General features: G+C 35.9%; 1 pseudogene; it reads right to left on the reverse strand.

Annotated features, from left to right (window-relative positions):
* Positions 1-5939: 5939 nt before the first annotated feature.
* The window catches only part of LOC103083708 (60S ribosomal protein L9 pseudogene), a 22531-nt pseudogene continuing 6719 nt past the window's right edge, over positions 5940-21751 (reverse strand).

Raw genomic sequence — 21751 nt, forward strand, 5'->3', positions numbered from 1 at the left:
TAATAGGAAGCATGGCTGGGGTGTTCCAGAAACAACGAAAGGTCTAGAGCAGTGGTATATGGGAGCAGGTTACTAGTAGAAGAGATCAGAGAAGGGAGGTAAGCAAGCCATGGATTGGGGAAGATTATTAGGGTCCTGAGGCCATGGAGATGTCTTGGACTTTTAGATTTAAAGCCTTCAAAGAGCTTTGAGCAGAGAAATGATCTGATCTTTCGTTTTTCTTTTTTTTTGTGTGTTACGCGGGGCTCTCACTGTTGTGGCCTCTCCCGTTGCAGAGCACAGGCTCCGGACGCGCAGGCTCAGCAGCCATGGCTCACGGGTCCAGCCGCTCCGTGGCACGTGGGATCTTCCTGGACCGGGGCACGAACCCGCGTCCCCTGCATCGGCAGGCGGACTCTCAACCACTGCGCCACCAGGGAAGCCCTGATCTTTCTTACATTAACAAGATCACTCTGGTTGCTATGCAGGAGATAGACTTTAGTGGAACAAGAGTAGATGCAGCAGGAAGAACAATAGGAAGCTACTGCAACAAAGCAGACAAGAGATGATGCTGTCACCGAAGATTATTACACCACAACTAAATACTCTTGAGAAATCCATTTCCTATAGTGTAACAGATCAGTCAGGAAACAGGTGGATCATTCAAATGTTATTTGAGGAGATTTTAATAAAGAGATTATTTCCAAGGGTGGACCAAGGTCATTAATAAATAGTGTAATACACTGAGGCTAGTTATAACAGGGAAAAAGTACTACCCTCTAGGGCTAATGGGAGGAAGCAATGGGAGCAAGCTAGTACTGGAACCTAAAGAGGATAGCTATACGGAGAAGGCTTCTCAATGGAAATAAAAGCCAAAAGGGACACTGGTCACAAACTGGCAGAGAGACAACCAGGGGAATTAATACCCCTATATCAGTTTCCTCTCTCCTTTGATCTCCTATTGGTACAGCCTGTTGACCAAACCCAAGGAGAAACCAGAGGGTAAGGAAATGCTTTGATGAGCCCCCCACAGGTTAGACTTTTGAGAATGGAACAAGGTGAAGAGTAAACTGGAAGCATAAACAGAAGACTGTCCTAACTCACACCAAGTACACTCACACACTAAACTGTTAAGAACTTACTATATCTTGTTTAAACACATACAGGCAGAAATTTGAAATATATATATTCCAGGTAATAATTTATGAACACAACTAATTCATTAAAGTCATTAATGTGTTCTTACTCTTGGGCAATGATGTATAAAGTTTAAATATTACGGCTTTTTGATGAAATTATTCTATTTAGGATGTCAGTGAAAAAATGATGTATGTGTGCTCCTCTCTGTACTATCAAATCAGACATTCAGGAATTATTATTAGGAGTTATTGAACATGTGTCAGGCATTTAAGAGATTTTCCAGAATATAAAAACATTGAATTCACTCAAAGTTCTATTTATTTTCTTAACCAGTTTCTCTTCTCTCTCTCTTGGCCCTTATAGTTCCTGTGGTCTGAACAGATATTTCAGATGCCAAAAAACCATCTCATTTTCCACGATTAGGTAATATCCCAAGGTGTTTCCTACTTTCAGATTAATTCATAGTAAAATTAGTACCTCTTGGACCAGTAGAGTTCTTAAAGAGAAAATAACAGTACAATAAAAATAAATATTATGTTTTATGTTTTTTAATTTTCAAAGTATTTCTGCATATAAGAACTCAGCTGGTAAGGAAAACATGAATAGTAAAAAATACTTAAAAACTTGGCCGAGGAGGCAGAATCTTTGGGTTTTATGAAAAATATATGTTGTCAGCAGTCCAAAGAAAGATAACAAGCAAAAACAAGAGTCTAATACAAGTTCAAATTATTTCAGTTACTCAGAAATCACCTCCTGTCCCTACAATTCAGTGACGATTATAGTGTAAAGTTTCATGGCAGAAGGGCAATTTTCCCTGCCCTCTCACTCGAATATTCATATGTTCTTCTGCTGTGGTTTGTAGGTGTATTTCCAGGTATTAAGCAATTAAACTGAACCAGGTAAATAGGAATGGAGAACCCATTTCACTGATAACTCACTGGAAGGTGTTATCTTTCTTCCATTTCCTGTTTTTTAATCAACAAGCCATCTCCAACCTATATCACAAGAAATATTTGATACTTGTTTTCACTTCTATAAGAAAATATATTCCAGGTTCTACTATGATGCATGGTCATTACTTTCTTTGGTAGTCCACAAAATTCTATTTATTTGAATTATAGCATTACAAGAATTATAACTGCTTATTTTGCCCTTGGAAAATATATTATCACTTCCAAGAGGGGAGTCAGCAAACTGATATGTAGTTTGGGCTGGTGGAGCGGAAAGAATATGTGCTTTAAAATCAGAGATTTATTTTATTTTACAAAAACACTTATATATTGCTCACCATGGGATTCTAAACACTTTATAAACGTTAACTTATAACAACCCTATGAAGAAGACTTTATCCCCCAAGGATCATCATTCTCAATCAAATTTCATGAATAAGGATACTGAGGCTCAAGTGGTTAAACAACTGACCAAAAGTCACGTAGCTTATAAGTGGTAGAATGAGGATTTTAAATCAATCAGTCTCTATTCTCAATATGGGGGAAACATATTCTACCTCAGTAAATTGTAAGGATTCAATGAGATGTTTAAGGGCTACCTCCTCTCCCTATGTTCTGCTTCCTTCCCTAGACAATGAAACATGCTCAGTATTCTTCCTTAAAACAAATGATTTAACCAAAAAAACACTGTCTTACTCCACTTTCTTCTCTAAGATTACCTGATTTCTCTCCTAGTCGTTGTCAAATTTATTGAAAGGACTACAGCTGATGCCTCTATTTCCTCATCCACCCTTTACTCTCTCACTTACCAGCTCCTCCACTCTGTCTTTGAGTCTTCTCCTCTTCACAAAATCTGTTTCTATTATGGTCACTAACGACTTTCAAATTTCAAGTTCAATGGAGATTTTTAATCATAAGTTGGTCACACAGTCAACACATTTGATCACTGCTTATTCAGATTACTCTTTTCTTTTGGTGCCCTTGATTCAAAATTCAGAGTTCTGTCCTATGCTTCAATTTTCTTATACTACATACTCTGCTGACATGATAATATCCACTACTCTGACTTCAGTTTCCTTGTATCTAGGTTCTTGTGAAATACCGTGGGTTCCAGTGTTAGTGTCTCTTGCCCTAATGCCCAGCTGCCATCAGCTGCTGACATCTATAGCAAATAAAGCCTATGACTTGTTTCTGGATTTATCAGGCTAATAGCGCTCTTACCTAGTCTGACTAGGGTGACTACTATTTTGCCATGTGATACATTCAGTGGTCTTCAGATACCCACCTGGGCACCCTCTCTTCAGTCTCACAGCATTGTGGATACTGCAGAGGCATAACTGCTCCCTTTCCTCCCCATTTTCTGGGACTATTTTACCCAACTGGATAGACTTTGTTGTGGGGTGCTAAGCCAGATCACATCCCAGATATCTGCTTCCTCCTTCTCTAGGCTTAAAGGAAAACTAGAAAGTCCTGCAGAAAATTGCAGGTATGCCTTTGCCCTTTTTCAACTGGTCATGTTACTGCCTAACATACCACCTGGGTGGCCACATGTTACACTGGCATTCCCTCTAAGGGAAACTTGATTTTTTTTCTAATATGTAGGTAAGAAAGTGAGAAACAAACACGCTTGCTCAGAACTCCTGAGAAATTATCTGGTTGTTTCTATTGCTGGAATTATGATGTTGTGGACTGAACAAGAGAGGAGCAGAGGAGTAAAAGGACTGTTTTATCCTCCACTTTCTGTCTTTGCAGAGCGCGCTCCACTCTGGCAATGGGAATGGCTACTTTCATTTTTCTAATATGTTCCTGAACTTACAATTTGTTCTTCCCTTTCCTGTGGCTAAGATATAGATATAGCTGATATAGATTTGTGACAAATAAAGGTTCTATAGGTCCTTTAGGGCCTGTTGATGGATAAAAGAAGGTTAAATGAGATAGAGAATTAAACATGTTTCTAACTCTGGGGACGTGTTCCATGGGGTAATACGGGCCAGTATACTGACCAGCATTAGCTGGTCACTCTGACCCTGTCCACTTGGCCCACCAGACTCTAGGGGAGAACCTGAAAGGAAACACTGCTAGTGCTCTCTATGACACAAAAGGATAACCAAGTAGAGGTGTTATGCATAAATTCACTAAATCTCCAAAGACAATTTTAATGACTTCTATTTCAAAAGTTGGAGATATGACATGATATGATTTCTGATTATGCCTTTCTGTGGGATTCTGGAACCTGTGGTAAAGATCACTGAAAGTTTGAAAACGGCATCTCTAAAATAAAATTGAGTAGCCTATGGTCATGTTTATTTGCCAAAGGCATAGTTGATGATATAAAAATATGATCTATCTCAGCTGGCTAGGCAGCATCTTAATAAATGCACTGACTCATGCTGTGATTTCAGTCACCTAAGATGAGTTTTTTGGATTAAACCCTTTTCCCCCTGATTCCACCTTATTTTTTGTCTTATCTTTACTACCTTCAGCAAATTTATGTAGACAGCCTGTGCAAATGGTAGAAGGAGGATAAAGAAACCTCTTTTGCTTTGTAAATTTGCATTTTGATTTGTGTGATATTAAAATTGTTCAGAGGTGGTTAAAATAGGGAAACATTTACCCAGAGGTAAGAACCTGAGTGAAAATGAGAAACAGCTGGGGGTATCCAGCTAAATGGGTTTCTTATAAATATCCATTGGAATTATCTGCGGCAAAAGAAGACAAAGATTTAGAAGTGTGATATACCAAAGGGCTCTAGAAATTGCTTAAAACAGATCTTTTCAGGATAAAAGTAGAAAATAGGGAAGTGTTAAGAAGGCAATTATCACCTGTAATCTAAATATCAATTGACTACACACGTGGTAACTACTGGACTCAAACTATGAAAGTGAACTAAAGCTTCTGCAAGGAGTGAAAATAGCATATTCACTCATTTATTCAAAAATTATTTATTAAGAATCTGATACGTGACAGACACTGGGGCTTCAGTGACAAACTATAAATTGGTGAGACACAAGATAAGCAATGAAATACATGAATAAGCAAAATACCCAAAGGTTATATAGTAGGTTCTGTAGGAGAAGTAAGCAGATGTTTTGACAGAAAAAAGTTCAAAGTGGGGAATCTATTCCAGATAGGATGGTCAAGAAACACCTTTCTCAGGGTGTGACATTTCATCTGAGATCTAAAGAATAAGAAGAGCCATGGGAAAGTGGTCCAGATAGAGGTGACAGTGGATATAAGGATCTAAGGCTAGAAAGGCTCCATGTCTTCAAAGAAGACAAAGAACAATGCAACTGAAGAAAAAGCTAGGGGGAGTACAATGGGTGAAAACCCAGACAAGAGTTAAAGCATGCAGTATCTTATAAATCAGGATAAGGAGATTCAATTTTATTTGAGCACAACAGAAAACCATTAAGAGGTTTTAAGTAGGGAAGTGATGTGATCTGAATGGTTTTTCAAAAATATTTGTTTTGTGGAGAACTTAGAAGAAATGAGAAAGTCCTCAGACTAATTAGAATACTAAGAGTAATACAGGCTAGAGATGATTGGGGCTTGGACTAGAGAGGGGCAGGGCAGGCAAAGAAGAGTGGATTGAATAGACATGTATTTTGGAGGTAGAACTAACAAACTTGAAACTGAGCAAAAACAGTTTATAGAGAAAGATGAATTAAGGATGATTCTTGGCTTGAGCAAGTGATGGTTCCATTGTAAAAACAGATGACAGCTTGTGGATAGTGAGGGTAATCAGATGATCTGGGTTTTTTGTTGTTGTTTTTTCAACAGAGGCTTTTACCGCATATTTAAAATATCACAAGAAGGTCTTAGGAGTCATCGGGCATCTTATTGTTTCCATAGCTAGACAACTCTTAGATTTTATTCATCAACCTGCTGGACTTTTCCTTTTTCAGAAACAGACACCATCTCCAAATTTTCTGATATTCTCATTTATAACTGTTCTGGCTTGCTGAGTCAAAATAGCTAAATTTGAAACATGTTTAGTGCCGTTTCCTTCAAGAATTAACTCATCATTCTGGACTCAAGTTAGTGAACAAAGAATACCTTGTCTCATGCAAACCCTGCAGATGTAGTTTTCAACCAAGAAATTTCTAATTTCAACAAGAGACCCGTTCTACATAATGAGGTTGATGGGCAAGTGGCACAAATCTCATCTTGTAACAGGAGCCCAGTGTGACACCCTTGATCATGTTCTATGCATGACTATAGATAGTGTGAACAGTAACCACATCCTTTCTATTTCCCTACTATTTGTCAATGCTGGGGTCTCTTCACTCCAAGGAGACTGAATTCTACATTGATGTGCCTGAAGTTCTTCCACAGAGTTCCTCTGGGGTCCTTGAAAATAACTGTGCGTCCTTTCAGAGTGATGTCAACATTTCCTGGAATGTCAACAGTCTGATGAGAATCATCTTTGTTCTCACAGTAGAGGTAGCAAAAATCGTAAGTGATCTGTTTTGAATGTATTATGTTTGAATTACCCTAGGGGAGATGTCAGGAAGACAGCTGAATATATGTGACTGAAGCTTATAGAAGAGATCTGGACAAAAGATACAAATTTGGGAGTCATCAGCATGGAGGTAAACATTATTTATGGTAATAGGACTAGGTAAGATCATATAAGTGCCATTTGTTACGATGAGTAACATGTGGGTAGAAAACCTGAAAGTCTTTTGAGAATAAAATCTGAAACTTAAAACCATTTTTGCTAAATAAATCATCACAGAGGAGTGACCCACACTAAATTTGGGTTTTGTTTCTTGATTCACCTATGCCTAAAATTTATTCTGTTTAGTTGTACAGGCTTCTTGCATTCAAAGAAACTCCTGTAATTCTATCATTTTATATACTATTTTCAAAGAATAAATTAGCACGTTAAAGACGGTGATTTACATGAGGACTTCGTCAGAATAGTTAAAACTACAAAAGACAAAGAGATGGCTGATGAAAGTGTTGACAAAGGTAAGGGTTATGTGTTGAATGACAGAAATAGCTTTCACAAAAATGCAGTTCAGAGTGATGACTTGGAATGTTAGAAATAAATGATATTAGTTACATTAAAAGTTATATATTTCTGTTGAAACAATTATTCAAGTAGAAAATTGGGGATACATATCTATGTAATAGTTTATTTCTTTTTTAATTTGTAGGTTAAAAAAAAATAAAGGCTAAACTTCAATTAACCATGTGAGGTACGTACTTAAAATAAAATGTAAATGTAAGCTGTGTGGTAATCAGATAGACCTGAAGTGTAATCCATGCCATCACTTCCCAGCAATGTGTCTTTGGAGTCTTACTATCTATGCCACTTGTCAAATTCTCATAATAACAGTCTAGAACATAAAGAGCTTTCCTCAAACATTGTTTGAAGGGATTTTTCCATGTTACTAAGCATATTACAAAATTATTTTAATAGTTGCACAAGGGTCCGTTTACTGAAAGTTCTAAGCCATCATTTATCTATTATCCTTTTGTTGGATGTTTAGAATATTTTTCATTTTACATTATTCATAACTTTTTATTTGTTTTGAATCTCAGCCCTTGGTATTCTGCAGAAGCTCTGTTATACACGCCCCTGCCCGAGTCTATTCACTTGACCCTCTCTTACAGGATGTTTAGATAGCCTCTACTCTTTCACTCTCCTCTCATACCTCCAAGACCTCTTCTCTGTTTTCCCCCTCAGCTTGTTGATCTTGCTTCCTATGCTAAAAAAAGAAAAGAAAAGAGAAAAAGAAGCAAACAGAAGAAAACATTCCAAGCTGCTACAATCAAGTCACCTATTTGTATCTGTGCCTATACATTCTGTCTTCCCTTCTGTTACTTTGAATGAACAGCCTGTGTTTTCACTGAAGGACATTTCTTCCACTTGTACACCTGCTCCAACACATTGCTCCAGGAATTTTTGTCTTGGACATTATAACTTTCCCTCTTGACTAAATTATTCCAAGGGCATACAAGCATTCTGCTATTTCTCCCATCTTAAAAAAAAAAAAAAAATCAGAAAAAAAATTCTTAATACCACATCCTTTTTCTACCTTATCTGCTCTCCTTTAGAGGAAAACGTCTAAAAGTTTTCTTTATAAGCTGTCCTCAGTTCCTTTTCTTCCATTCTCTTGAATCCTGTCCAATTAGCATTTCACCCCATAGGCCATCAAAACTTCCTTCAAGGTTATCACTACCTCCATATTTTAAGCCAATAATAAATGCTCCATCCTCATCTTATCTAAAAGACCAGCAGTACTAATAAGGCTGAGGATGGTCTCCTTAATATACTCTCTTCACTCAGCATCCAGGTTTTCATGTGACCTTCTTTCTCTCCCAAGTTTTATAGCTTCTACTTCTCATTCAGTTTTGCTGAGTTTACAGTATCTCATGACCTCCAAACACTGGAAAAGCTCGAGCCTCAGTTCTACTCTTAAAACCTCCTGATTTTATACCATCACTGCCCTGTGATCTCATCCATGACTTTTGTATGCTGAAAACTTTCAAATTTATATCACCAGCTCAGACCCCTCTGAACTCTACACTTAGATGTACAACTTTCTAGTAAGATATACCTGTTGGATGTAAGAATTTCAAAGACTAAACTCATGATCCGTACCTCCAAACCTGCCCTTCCCACAATCTTTCTAAAAAGCAATAAAATCAATCTTCTTAAAATCAATCAGTATATCAATACTCTGGTCTTTCCCATTTCTCAGGCCAAAAAAAAAAAAACAGACTCATTCATGATTTGATTATTCTTTTTGCCTCTTATACTTTTCCTCTGTCAGCACATTCTTTCCTTTCTACCTTCAAGATGCAGGCAGTGTCTGAACATTTTTCATTATTTCCATTACTCCTATCCTAATACAAGCTATCAGTATCACTCACTCAGATTACCATAATAACCTTCTGGTTCAGGGGTGTGCACTTTTACCCACAAGGATCAGATAGTGAGTGTTTTAGTTACTGCAGGCCATAAGGTCCTGTTGCAGCTACTTACCTCTGCCACAATGTAAAAACAGCCATCTACAGTATGCAATTTAATGAATGTAGCTGTGTTCCAATAAAACTATTTACTAAAACAGGAAGCTGGCCAGATGTGAACTATGGGCAGTAGTTTTCCAACACCTATTCTAGTTTGTCTCTCTGACTCATCTTTCTTTCCTAATATCTATTCTCAACACAAGGGCCACAGTGATCCCTTTGAAATGAAAATCAAAGCACATGATATATCTACTTAAAACTGCTTGTGCTTCCCATTTCACTCACAGGAAAAGCCAAAATTCTTAGTATGGCATACAAATTTCTAAACAATGTTTCCTCAATTTTGCTCCCTGTGATCCAGCCACATTGATCTTTCCACTGGTCCTTGAACTTGCCACATGCATGACGGCATCTGTCCTTTCTGTCCTGTCTGAGAACCCATGGAACTGCAAAGCTCACTTTCCACCTTCTTTAGGTCCCTGATCAAACATCACATTTTCAAGGAAGCCTTTCCTCCCTAAGAAATTACCATCACCCTCCTCCCAACATGCCCCATTCTCTATTCCTGCTTTATTCTTTTTCCACCATTACCAGCTGGTATGCTAAAATGTTTAATTTTTATTTGTTCCCTCCTCAGGATATGTCCCACTACAATATTGGGATATACTTGAGGCTAAGTTTGTTTTAATGGTTTTCTGTTTTATCCCCAGAATCTAGAACCGTTTCTGGTATATGATTTGGGACCAGTAAATAAATATTTGTTGAATGAAGCACCGTAAATGAACATGGGGAGGGCAAGAGAGAGTTCCTGGCCTAGATGTACCGAAGAGAAATTACTGCATCACATGGTAGAAGTTACTTAAAACTTCAAATGTAATATGCCAAGGTTTATCTCTAAATTTTTTTACATAACGTTTTGATGCCCTTTCTTCCCTCCGTCTCTGTGATGCTTAATTGTGTCAATTTGATTGAACTAAGGGATGCACTGATAGCTGGTAAAACATTATTTCTGGATGTTTCAATGAGGGAGTTTCTAGAAGAGATTAGCATTTGAATTGAACTGAACAAAGCGGATGTCCCTCCCCAATGTGGAAAGGCATCAGCCAATCCCATTGGAGGCCCATACAGGCCAAAAAGGTGGAGGAAGGGTGAACTTCCTCTCTCTCTGGTTGATCTGAGACATCCCTCTTCTCTTGCCCTCCTGATTCTCAGACTTTCTGACTCAGACCAGTACTTACACCATTGGTCTCCCAATTGTAAGGCTTTCAGACTCAGACTGAATTCCACCACTGCCTTTCCTGGGTCTCCTGTTTGCAGACAGCACATCCTGGGACCTCTTGGCCTCCTTAACTATGTGATCCAATTCCTATAATAAATCTCCTTTTATCTCTGTCTACATCTATATTTACTATTGGCTCTGTTTCTCTGGAGAACCTTGACTAATATAGTCTCCAAAATGAAAATGACTGTTTATTTAACATGCTTTCAGTTTTACCCAACTGAACTACATGCACACGGTCATATGTATACTATTTCTAGTTATACTAATCTCATATTTTTCTCCTATTATGCTCACAAATGAAACAGGTCCAATATTTTACTTAGGAGCAAAGAACTTCAGAGACTACTTTAAAGCATTTTGTGTATTATAGTACTTACCATTCTAAACTCTAATCATTATTTTCATTGTTGACAACTCCCATTAGATCAGCATGCTGTTAAGTATATCTAACTAATTTAACTAGTAATTTAGTAACTAACCTAACTGGTAAGACCCAAGATCTCCCAGTTTCAGGTGTGAGAAAAGCACAGAATGAATGAATGAATAAACAGATGAATCAATGTTTAGCAGTACTGTCATCAGGGCTTGGGCTCTCTTACTTCTATTATGGTCTTCTCTCCACTACAGCATGCTTCTTTTACAGTGACTTCACAAATACTTGTTAAGAGGTAGAAAGTCCCCTCAACTTCGAGTTCTAAAAACAATGACAAAAAAACAAAAGCCCTACACACCCAACTGCCATTCTAACTAGACAACAGATAATTCATGAAATGAAAAGATTAATAAAAGCAAACCAAAGAATTGGTTTCACAAGGTTATTCTGAAAACAAATGCAGCAATAAATTAGTCAGTGGCTGGGTTTGAAAAGAGAACCTGGACAGAATAAAGAAGGGCTGCTCGACAGATGAATGGATAAAGAAGATGTGGCACATGTATATGATGGAATGTTACTTGGCCATAAAAAGAAGCGAAATTGAGTTATTTGTAATGAGGTGGATGGACCTAGAATCTGTCATACAGAGTAAGTCAGAGAGAAAAACAAATACCATATGCTAACACATATATATGGAATCTAAAAAAAAAAAAAAGGTTCTTAAGAACATAGGGGCAGGCAAAGAATAAAGACACGGACATAGAGAATGGACTTAAGGACACGGGGAGGGGAAAGGGTAAACTGGGAAGAAGCCAGAGGGTGGCATTGACCAAATGTAAAATAGATAGCTAGTGGGAAGCAGCCACACAGCACAGGGAGATCAGCTCGGTGCTTTGTGACCATCTAGAGGGGTGGCATAGGGATGGTGGGAGGGAGACACAAGAGGGAAGGGATATGGGGATATAAGTATACGTATAGCTGATTCACTCTGTTATACAGCAGAAACTAACACAACAATGTAAAGCAATTATACTCCAATAAAGATGTTAAAAAAAAAAAAAGGGCTGGTAGATAAATCCCTTCCATGATTCTATAGTAGTAATTCTTAAATGTATTTTAGTTTTGGTTTCTGAACCCCTGGCATCAGTATCACACAGGATGCTTGTTAACAATTCAGAGTTTGTGACCCCCCCCCAACCCAATCTCCGAATTTCTGGAGAGCTAATCCTGGAATCTGAATTTCTACTACCCCTCAGATGCTTATATACACTTTATATTTACAGTCAGAGCCTTGCTACTCAATGTGCTCTGGAACCAGCTGCAAGGACACCACTGTGGAAGGTGCTAGTGATGATGCATATTCTCAGGCCTCTCCTCAATCCTACCAAATCAAAGTCTTCATTTTAACAAGATCCCTGGGTGATATGAATGCAAATTAAAATTTAAGAAGGACTACTCTTGAGAGCATCTTTCCATACGCAATGAAACATAAAGGAACTATTATTTCCCCTATTAGCTAGTCTTTCTTTACACTTTCCCTTAATCGCTCTCCAATATTACTTTAGAGCCCTACATGGAAACTAGACCATTAATTTACATAAGATAGAATTATGTAATACATAAAAACAGAATGGTCGAAGAGGAAAGGACCTTAGAGAGCACCTCTTTGAACTCCTTCATTTTACAGATGCAGAGAAATCAGACCCAGAGAAGTCATCTGGGCTCATGAAGATAACTGATGGTTAAGCCAAGAATATATTTCAGGCCCCCTGATTCTGATTTCCTGGCTAATTATATGCTGCTTCCTTCCAGAAGAATTTTACTCATAATTGGGGTTTTACTAAAAATTTGGCCTTTAACTTATACAGTTTTTTTCAAAGGAAAGTCAAATAGTTAGCAAGTAAGAAATCCACTGTTAGTCAAATGTGACATCATCAGTCATCCTAAAAAGGGGACTAATTTAAAAAAAAGGAATAGGTTCCTCTATAATCAAGAAGATTATTTTTTAATCTAATTCATTTTTCAGAATAATTACTCAAAATGAATCACTGTCAGTTTATAATAATAATCAGAGAGAAGTTAGAAAATATTGGTGATATTGCAGGGTTCAATTTCTTCCCAAGATAAGAAGATCAAATCAATCCAACAACTGGGAATTGCATTACAGCTATTTCTAAATGGAGTTTAGCTGCATCATTTTACATTCCAGGTCCTTTGGTCTCCAATGTTCAATTTTCTTGTGTGAAAAATATATGCACAGTGGATATAAGATGGTATTTTGGAACTAATTACAGCCTCTTTCAGCTTCCTAAAGGAGGCTTTCTTAGCACAAGCAAATGCCTTCCTTTATTTCTTTCTTTCCTTTTTGTCTAGTCAAAAAGGAATGACAAACAACTCAGTCCTGAATGATTCTCTTTTGAGTTGTGAAAGGGACAAATAAGAAAGGAATGTGCCAGTAAAGCAATAATACAGTTAATTTACATATTAATGATGATCCACTCACACAGGATTTGTTTCTCAAATAAACAACCTAAGCTATTCTACCTCTCCTAACGTGTTGAAATCATTTAGGTATAGTGCCTAACACAGGGGTTCTAAATAAATATTACTGTTGTTTTTCATAAACCCCAAACCGTAACATAAGCATTTCCCCCAAGTATTAAAGCAGATTTTTAAGGTCCAGTTAACTCTTTCAGAAGAGAGAACATTACATAACTCAAAATGTAACTGTACTTAGAAATTGTGAAAAAATGTCGCTCAGGATGCAAACAGTTTTAACAGAGCAACCCAATTGAGTGGATTCAGAGTGTGTGCTGGGGGAAAAAAACTGTGCTGACTCATGGTCCATCTGATATTGTTTTTCTGACCAAATGCTTCATTATATAAGAATTTCTTCTTTGATATGGCCACTTACTGTTAAAACTGCTCACCGTGACCTCAAATGTCACAAGAAGCAATGCAAGCACATTGGGTTACTATTTGTGAGACAGACAGATGACTCAGTTAGTCTAAAATGGTTTTAGAGGAATTGATCTTGAGATAGGATTAGATAGCCAGTTGTTAATTTTTTTAGCCTAAGCCTCAGTTTCTTCTCTAAATTGAGGATACAAATACCTACTTTAGAAGGTTTTTACAGAAAGGATTAATGTAATGCTGTAGGAAAGGTTTATATTAACTGCCTGACCTAAGTGAGACACTCAATATTACTGATTTCCTTCTCCATTTATACATGCCGGTCTGGTGACTTCTTGTCTATGTTTGTAAAAACAGTAAAAACTACAGAAGTTGGCAACCTCTGTTCAATCCAAGCCAATATACACATACAAGAGTAGACCAGCCCTATAATGGGCAGAACTGCCATAAAGGATAGTCAGCAATCAGGAGGATAGTACCCCCTTGATTATGTCTAGCTCTATGTATGCAAATATATTTGGAATTCAGTCAAAACAACTGACACAAGAACTTTGAATTTAAGTCTTAATTTCAAAGAGTAAATGAATACCAGAGCTTCTATCTTGCCCAGCAATTTTTCACATGAAAGCAATAGCTAATTACTTTCTCAGTAGAAAATATCAGACTTTGGAAGTGCAAACTACTTGTAATTTTTCAGTGATCACCAATAGTCTCAAGTGAAACCTAGTAAAAGCAGATAAATAAAAGGAAATCCTACAAGACTGAATTTAGCCATCTTTCTATTTTATACACATGTATTTCACTTAACTGAGCTAAGAGGATACAGTATTCAATTGACGGTTTTAGTCAATTCAGGCTTTACAACAATGATTCAGTCAAAGGTTCATACTGGCAAACTCTGTAGCCTACCAACCCAGTGAAATATTGAAATCTTTGGAAGTATGTTCTCAGGCTGTGTAAGCATCATGAATTTAATTCAATAAAACTTTTTTTGCTAGATTTTTCTCTGCTAATAAAAGAGCTTCAACAGGAGACATGATGTTTTAGCATACCACAAAAATCAAACTATATGTTGTAGAATTAAGGACTGGGTTCTTAAGAAACACAGCAATAGTTAAGCCACTGCATAAATGTAGTATGCATGATACCTATACCGCATTGGACAGTCAGAAGTTTGAAAAATTAGGAACATTGTAAATAGTGGTTTGATTGTACTGTGAAAATGATCTAATTCATACTAAGAGGATAAAAAAAATATATTATGAAAGAGAAAATCTTGGGAAGATGGGAATTGTGTCAGTTTCCTAGGGCTGTCATAACAAAATACCACAGACTGGGTGGCTTAAACAACAGAAATTTATTTCTCACAGTTTTGGAGACTGAAGTCCAAGATCAAGGTGTCAGCAGATTTGGTTTCTCCTGAGACCTCTTTTCTTGGCTTACAGATGGCAGGCCTCTTGGTGTGTCCTCACACGGCCTTTCTCTATATGTGTGCATCCCTGGTTCTCTTTCTCCTCTTATAAAGGATATCAATCATGTTGGATTATCACCTTTGAAGGTCCTATATCCACATATAATCACATGAATTAAGATCACCCAAACAACCTCATTTAATTTAACTACCACTTAAAAGGCCCTATTGCTGAATATACTTACATTCTGTGGTACTGAGGGTTAGAATTTCAATATAAGAATATGGTTGGTGTGGGAAGCAGATGGGGACAATTCAGCTCATAATAGAAATATATCTGCATGTGGCCAGGTCCTGGTTCCTGTTGTGAATTTTCTACTATTAAACTGATTTCCTTTTATGAAACAGTGAATTAGGAAATTCTTGCATGTTTTGTTACATATCTATCATTCTTATTATCACTCTTGTAGGTCTTTAGGTTAGCTATTGATAGGGCACAGATGGTATATTTTGCCAGACCTTTTTACTATGACTAAGAGTTTTGTAAAAATCTTTTACTTGGAATGAAGTTGATAGCTGAGCATAAAACTAAACAACACATTTGGCATCCAAGCTTCCTTTAAAGTTCTCACTGCAACAAACTGCCAGGTTCAAACAATACAGCAACTTTCTTTTTTCCCCAAGTCAAAGGATAGAATTAGAAGTGTTGTTAGAGAAAATGTAATTGTCAGTGTTATGTAAATATAGACTTTGGAGGATTCTCAGAAAGAACCTTTGGTTGGTATTTCTGTATAGATTTAACTTCTAATAAATTGTAAGTCATATTGTGAAATGTGAAACTAATGTAGAGAACAGTAAATTCATTCAATCCTCCATAATTTTGGAGCCCTAAAAGGTGAATGTCTCTAATTTCTTTTGCTACAAAGTAAAGAGTAAGCTTTAACAAACTTTTTCAGTATTTGTTTCCTTTGGAGAAAAAGTAATTTGGATGTTAGATATAACACAAACTATTTAAAATATATGCATTATCTTGGCTGAGCAGAGCTGTAAGCCTAGTTTCATAGGAACTGATGGTATTTCTCTAATCTTCTGTCTGATGCACTAGTTTCAGCCTGACACTATGTCTGTGACTTCCTCCTATAGCCTATTAGGATGGTACAAGACACCATCTGCCCTTCTGGGTTTCCCTTCATACAAATCTGGGTTCTATCCTCTCAAAGACAAGAAGGGTGTTTCTTTGCCTTTCTCAAGACATGCTGAAAAACGTTAAATTTAATACTGCTATGTACCTACTGGAGAACGGACTTGAGGATATGGGGAGGGGGAAGGGTGAGCTGTGACAAAGTGTGAGAGAGGCATGGACATATATACACTAACAAACGTAAGGTAGATAGCTAGTGGGAAGCAGCTGCATAGCACAGGGAGATCAGCTCGGTGCTTTGTGACCACCTGAGGGGTGGGATAGGGAGGGTGGGAGGGAGGGAGACGCAAGAGGGAAGATATATGGGAACATATGTATATGTATAACTGATTCACTTTGTTATAAAGCAGAAACTAACACACCATTGTAAAGCAATTATACCCCAATAAAGATGTTAAAAAAAATTAAAAAATAAAATAAAAAAAATACTGCTATGTTTTACCACATATTTCATTTTCACTTCATCTCTATTTCATTCTTTTCCTAACTATTAACAGTATTTTTTACTAAAACAATTAATACGAGAAAATGTTTCATTCTGAGAACACACTAAGTAACAGTAGAGATCAAGGTTAGAAGGTTTATAAAATGATTACAAATATTTCAAGACAGATAATTCATGCTGAGCATAACTCTGTAAACATCCAAATTTTTTTTGGCCAGGGATCAGGGTAGGGAGAATCATTTTATTCTCTTATTTGTAAGTGGTCATTTAGTTGTAAGCAATAAAAACCAACCCTCCCTCCCAAAAAAAGAAAAGAAAATATTTTAGGATTCTTAGTTCACAGAATTGAAGTTTAACATTCAGTTATAAGAAGAACAGAAATCATCAGAGCAGCTCTAGAGAGTTTTATCTCTTATAAATTGAGGTACACAGAGACTGGAAATGCTACTAAAATAGGAATTTGCTAGAGATTACCAAATAATAAAGATACTGCAAAGATTTATGGCAAAAGAATGAGAAAACAAACATCCCTTAACTAAAATGCTATAAAATAATTCATTGTTTAGATCACTGGAAGCAAAAGATGGAAGATAAAGAGAAAAGATTTATCCCATAGAAACAGTCCTAAAATAAGCATGGATCACCAAGATGGCACAAAGTTCTAAGATTTTCTTCTAACGTTCAAATCATACTGAATAGAAAGAAAGCTTTGGAAAAGTTAGTGGCTAAAATGGACTAACCCAGAGCTTTATCAGCATTTTTAAAGGATATGCTTTTATAAAAAAAGAAACCACACAATAAAACATGACAAAATACAAGAAACAACATGGCTCTCAACTTGGTTTATGCCATTAAGATCCTATACATTATTCTGTATAAAGCAAAAGATGTTTTACCCAACCAACACTAATCTATTCATGTAGGAACACTGACAATAGCCAAGTATTCAAGTCCACCTACAAACTTTCACCTAATGTATTATATTTAATATTTATACAATATTGTCTAACTCTATATCATATAAAAGTATACATTTATGAAAAAATATTACATAGATATATTTTATTTACAAGAAGAAGTACATAAAGTGTGACTCTGGGGAAAAATATAGAAAGGTAGAACAAATGGGCCAAAATAATTTAAAAATATAATTGAAGAACATTTCTGAAACTAGAGTTGAAATTGAATACTTAAAAGATAAAGCAAATTATATACAAATATGTTTTTATATGTTTTCTTTAGCCTCTTCCATAATAATACTCAACTTTAGAATATAGTAGAGTAATATCTAAAAAAATTTGAAAGGATGGTGGCACATCCTTTATGTATAGGCAATCTGTCTTTCAAACATACAATAACAAACAGGCATTCTTTAGCAAGCCTGACACTGGGAATATAGCATATATGAAAATTATATTCGATGGTAAGCTAAAAGATTAATCAAATTGAAGAATCCTAGAATGGAGATGCTGTGATGAACAGATTTTAGAACTATAAAGCTAATACTCAATAAAGGAGAGAATTAAGGTTTCATAACTGTAAATAAGCAGTAGGTACCTTGACGATATAAAAATAAAAGTATAATGAAACAATATACTATAGAGATGGAGGAGAAAGAAATAAGTGAGATAATGTCCTTATAATTTTGGTCAAGAATTCAATACAGACTAAAACTGAAATATTAAGAGAAACACAACAATGAATTCATAACCTTAAGTGTCTTCATAATATTCTTTTACAAGTTGAGAAATTTCTTTAGATACTCATGTCATTTATTATAGAGAAATATTTATCAGAAATTAAGCAATTCCCTCAGTTTCATCTTATTTTCTTTTTGTAAGTACATTTACTTAATGGTTTATATAAAATCAGGAATAATGAAATCCCAGGTTTTAAAATTGGTTCTATTTATATGCTTTTATATTTTCATAGAGATAAGTCTGGAACAATGTTACCCAGTTGTTAACAAATGATTATATCTCAAATACTTTGTTTTCTTTTTTTTTCTTTATCCAATGCATGTTTTGGACTGCTTTTATACAACAGTTGCATATAATCTTAACAGAAAAGTCACCATTCTGTCCAAAAAGTGTACTTCATATGATAGCATATATAGATAGACTATTTAAAATATCAACTCATAAAATTATAAATTGGAGGGACTCATAGTATCTATCTTAGAGGTCACATGAAGATTTATTGTAAAAACTTAGAACAGTCCCTAGCACATAGTAAGCATGCAATACACATTAGCTACTCCTTCAGCTAACCACATCTATGCTAGTAGAGCTATTATTTTTACTTAAGTGAGAATCTGATAAATTATAACTTGCAAATACTACTCATATTTTTTTTCTCTTGAAAAATAGAACAATACTAAGCATTATTATGGGGGTTAAAAAAATCATTACTTAAAGGCAGATGCTGGGTAGTTGTCTAGGCTAACTCTCTAAGTGATTCACTCTTTCATACCACCTCATTGTACCCATTTATAATTAAATACCTGCTGTGACTAAAATATTCTGTGAGGTACTCTAGACACAGTAGTGAACAAGAGAGATTGCAGGTAGGCATTCATTTCTCATCAATAGTAAAAATTCTGTATGGTAAATCTTAGAATATAAAATTTCTAATGTCCTGATTAGCATAGTCAATATATTTCAATGTTGACTATGAAAGAATTCAAATGTTTAAACTACATTGTTATTAAGCTTATTTGCATCCATGTATAAATTAATTCTGATATAATATTCAGTCATAATTTTTTGAAAGCATCAATAAGCTTTTAATATTTAATACTGATTCAAATGAGGTTTTGACTTACATCCTCATATGTTCCCTATCATTTCTTTCAGAAGACTATGAGGCTATGCTAAAGAAAAATGAGTTGTAAGGTCAAGAGATACCCATTTCCCAACAACCAATGACTTCTCAGTAGAAACCACTGCATGTTCTTACTACAACTTAATTACTTTTTGACAAATTCTCTTAGTGTTTCATAAATTAATAAATTATTTTAATTAAGGCAATGCATTTTTTAATAAAAGGGCTTTACAATATACTGGCTCTGAAAATAATAAATTACCAAATATATAATGTCAAACACAAAAAATTCCAATAATGGACACATTCCCTAAAAGTTAACTCTGTTTAATAATGAGTACAGGGCCTCCCTGGTGGCACAGTGGTTGAGAGTCCGCCTGCCGAGGCAGGGGACACGGGTTCGTGCCCCGGTCCGGGAAGATCCCACATACCACGGAGCGGCTGGGCCCGTGAGCCATGGCCGCTGAGCCTGCGCGTCCGGAGCCTGTGCTCCGCAACGGGAGAGGCCGCAGCAGTGAAAGGCCCGTGTAGCGCAAAAATATATATATATTAATGAGTACAAACCACTATCTAATACAGTCGTTAAGGGCCAAATTTTAAATTACCCTCCGCAACGAGAGGCCGCAGCAGTGAAAGGCCCGTGTAGCGCAAAAATATATATATATTAATGAGTACAAACCACTATCTAATACAGTCGTTAAGGGCCAAATTTTAAATTACCTTAAAAATAGGGAATTTTTTCGATAAAAAGTTGAACTCTTAAGCTAAATATTTGCAAATCCTCACACTTATAGTAAGAAAATTATGTTTTAGATCTTTAAGTCTTAAATATTTAATAATAGTAATTTGCCAGCTTGATACATGATTCACATAAATACTTTATTACTAGCAGTTTAGAGAAATGATGTTACTTTTGTAATTACAATTCACTTCTTTATCTTTTGATAGTGAGTGAGCTTTATTGAGTATGCTTGAAAATGTAAAATTCATAGACTAATTCTGAAATGTTATTCCAATAAAGTAAGTTCACTCTTGAGAGGAATTTTATCAGAATGATAAAGTGGTTTTAGTCAAGATGTGAATCCAAGTCATTATGGGAAAGTGATAGTCTCCTTGGTTAGCAAGGAAGGTGTTGGAATTGGGTAAACAAATAACTAAAATGTTAAGTGAACAGAGAATCAGGAGCATGAAAAGCCTACAGTAGAATGTCTTATCACACCAGCTAGGTAAGAATTATAAAAACTAAACCAGGAATAAGATTGCTAAAGAGAAGTCTTAACAAAATGTTCCAGCTGAGAAAAAGATGCAGCAACTAGAAAGGAAAGCAGGCAGTAGAAATTGCCTCTGAAGCAACTTTACTGCCTCCAGAAGGAAATGTTTTCATGGGTGTGGCATTTTTTTTTACCAAAAGCATAATGTTCAGACTGGAAGAGGCTTGGCACTCCCAAATGCCTCTGCTGGGAAAACAAATAGGTAAAATATTTCTAAATATCAAATTCATAGCACATAAAAAATTTTCAAGCAAACATGCCAATATCATATGATCACCACAGATGTAATATTTACAATTTAATGTGAATATGCAAAAAAGATTTTCCTCCAACAGTATTTTTTGAGAGAATTGATCAGAGATTATTTTAATAGAAAACCTAAATAGTCAACAAAAGGCAGTTGGCTAAACCAATTATGATAATGCTATGTAATCATAAAAACCCTTTTGAAAAACTCCAGTAAATTAATATATATAGAGACATAGATGGCTGTCATGTATGGTGAAAAACGCAAATTGCACAACTATATGTATAATGTGAATACGTTATATATTCACATAATTATACATATACACTTATACACATGTGCTTGCATATATTTGCATGCATAAATTATAGATTTTGTGTATAGATACATATTTATAATAGAATAAATAGCTAGATATTATCTATATGAGGGATCGTTTTTTTTGCATAATCAGCTTCTGTCTCAGTCAAGGTTGAGACAAGATCCAAACATTTTAACTTTCCCCTCCAAATCATATTTATTTCATAAAGCTTCAGATAACTTTGTACTCAAGATACTGTAGAGAAAAAGAAGGGAAAACATTATGTGGAGCATAGAAAAATAATTTAATAACCCTCATGGGACATTTCTGTTCTCTTGCCAAATTCTCTTGTCATTTGTCTTCTCTCCCTCATCCTCATCTTCAATCCAGCTCTCTCTCTCTTTCCCTCATATTTCCTACCTCCCTCCCTCTCT

This window comes from Lipotes vexillifer, unplaced genomic scaffold, assembly GCF_000442215.2.
Source record: "Lipotes vexillifer unplaced genomic scaffold, Lipotes_vexillifer_v1.1 scaffold80, whole genome shotgun sequence".
Lineage (NCBI taxonomy): Eukaryota > Metazoa > Chordata > Mammalia > Artiodactyla > Lipotidae > Lipotes > Lipotes vexillifer.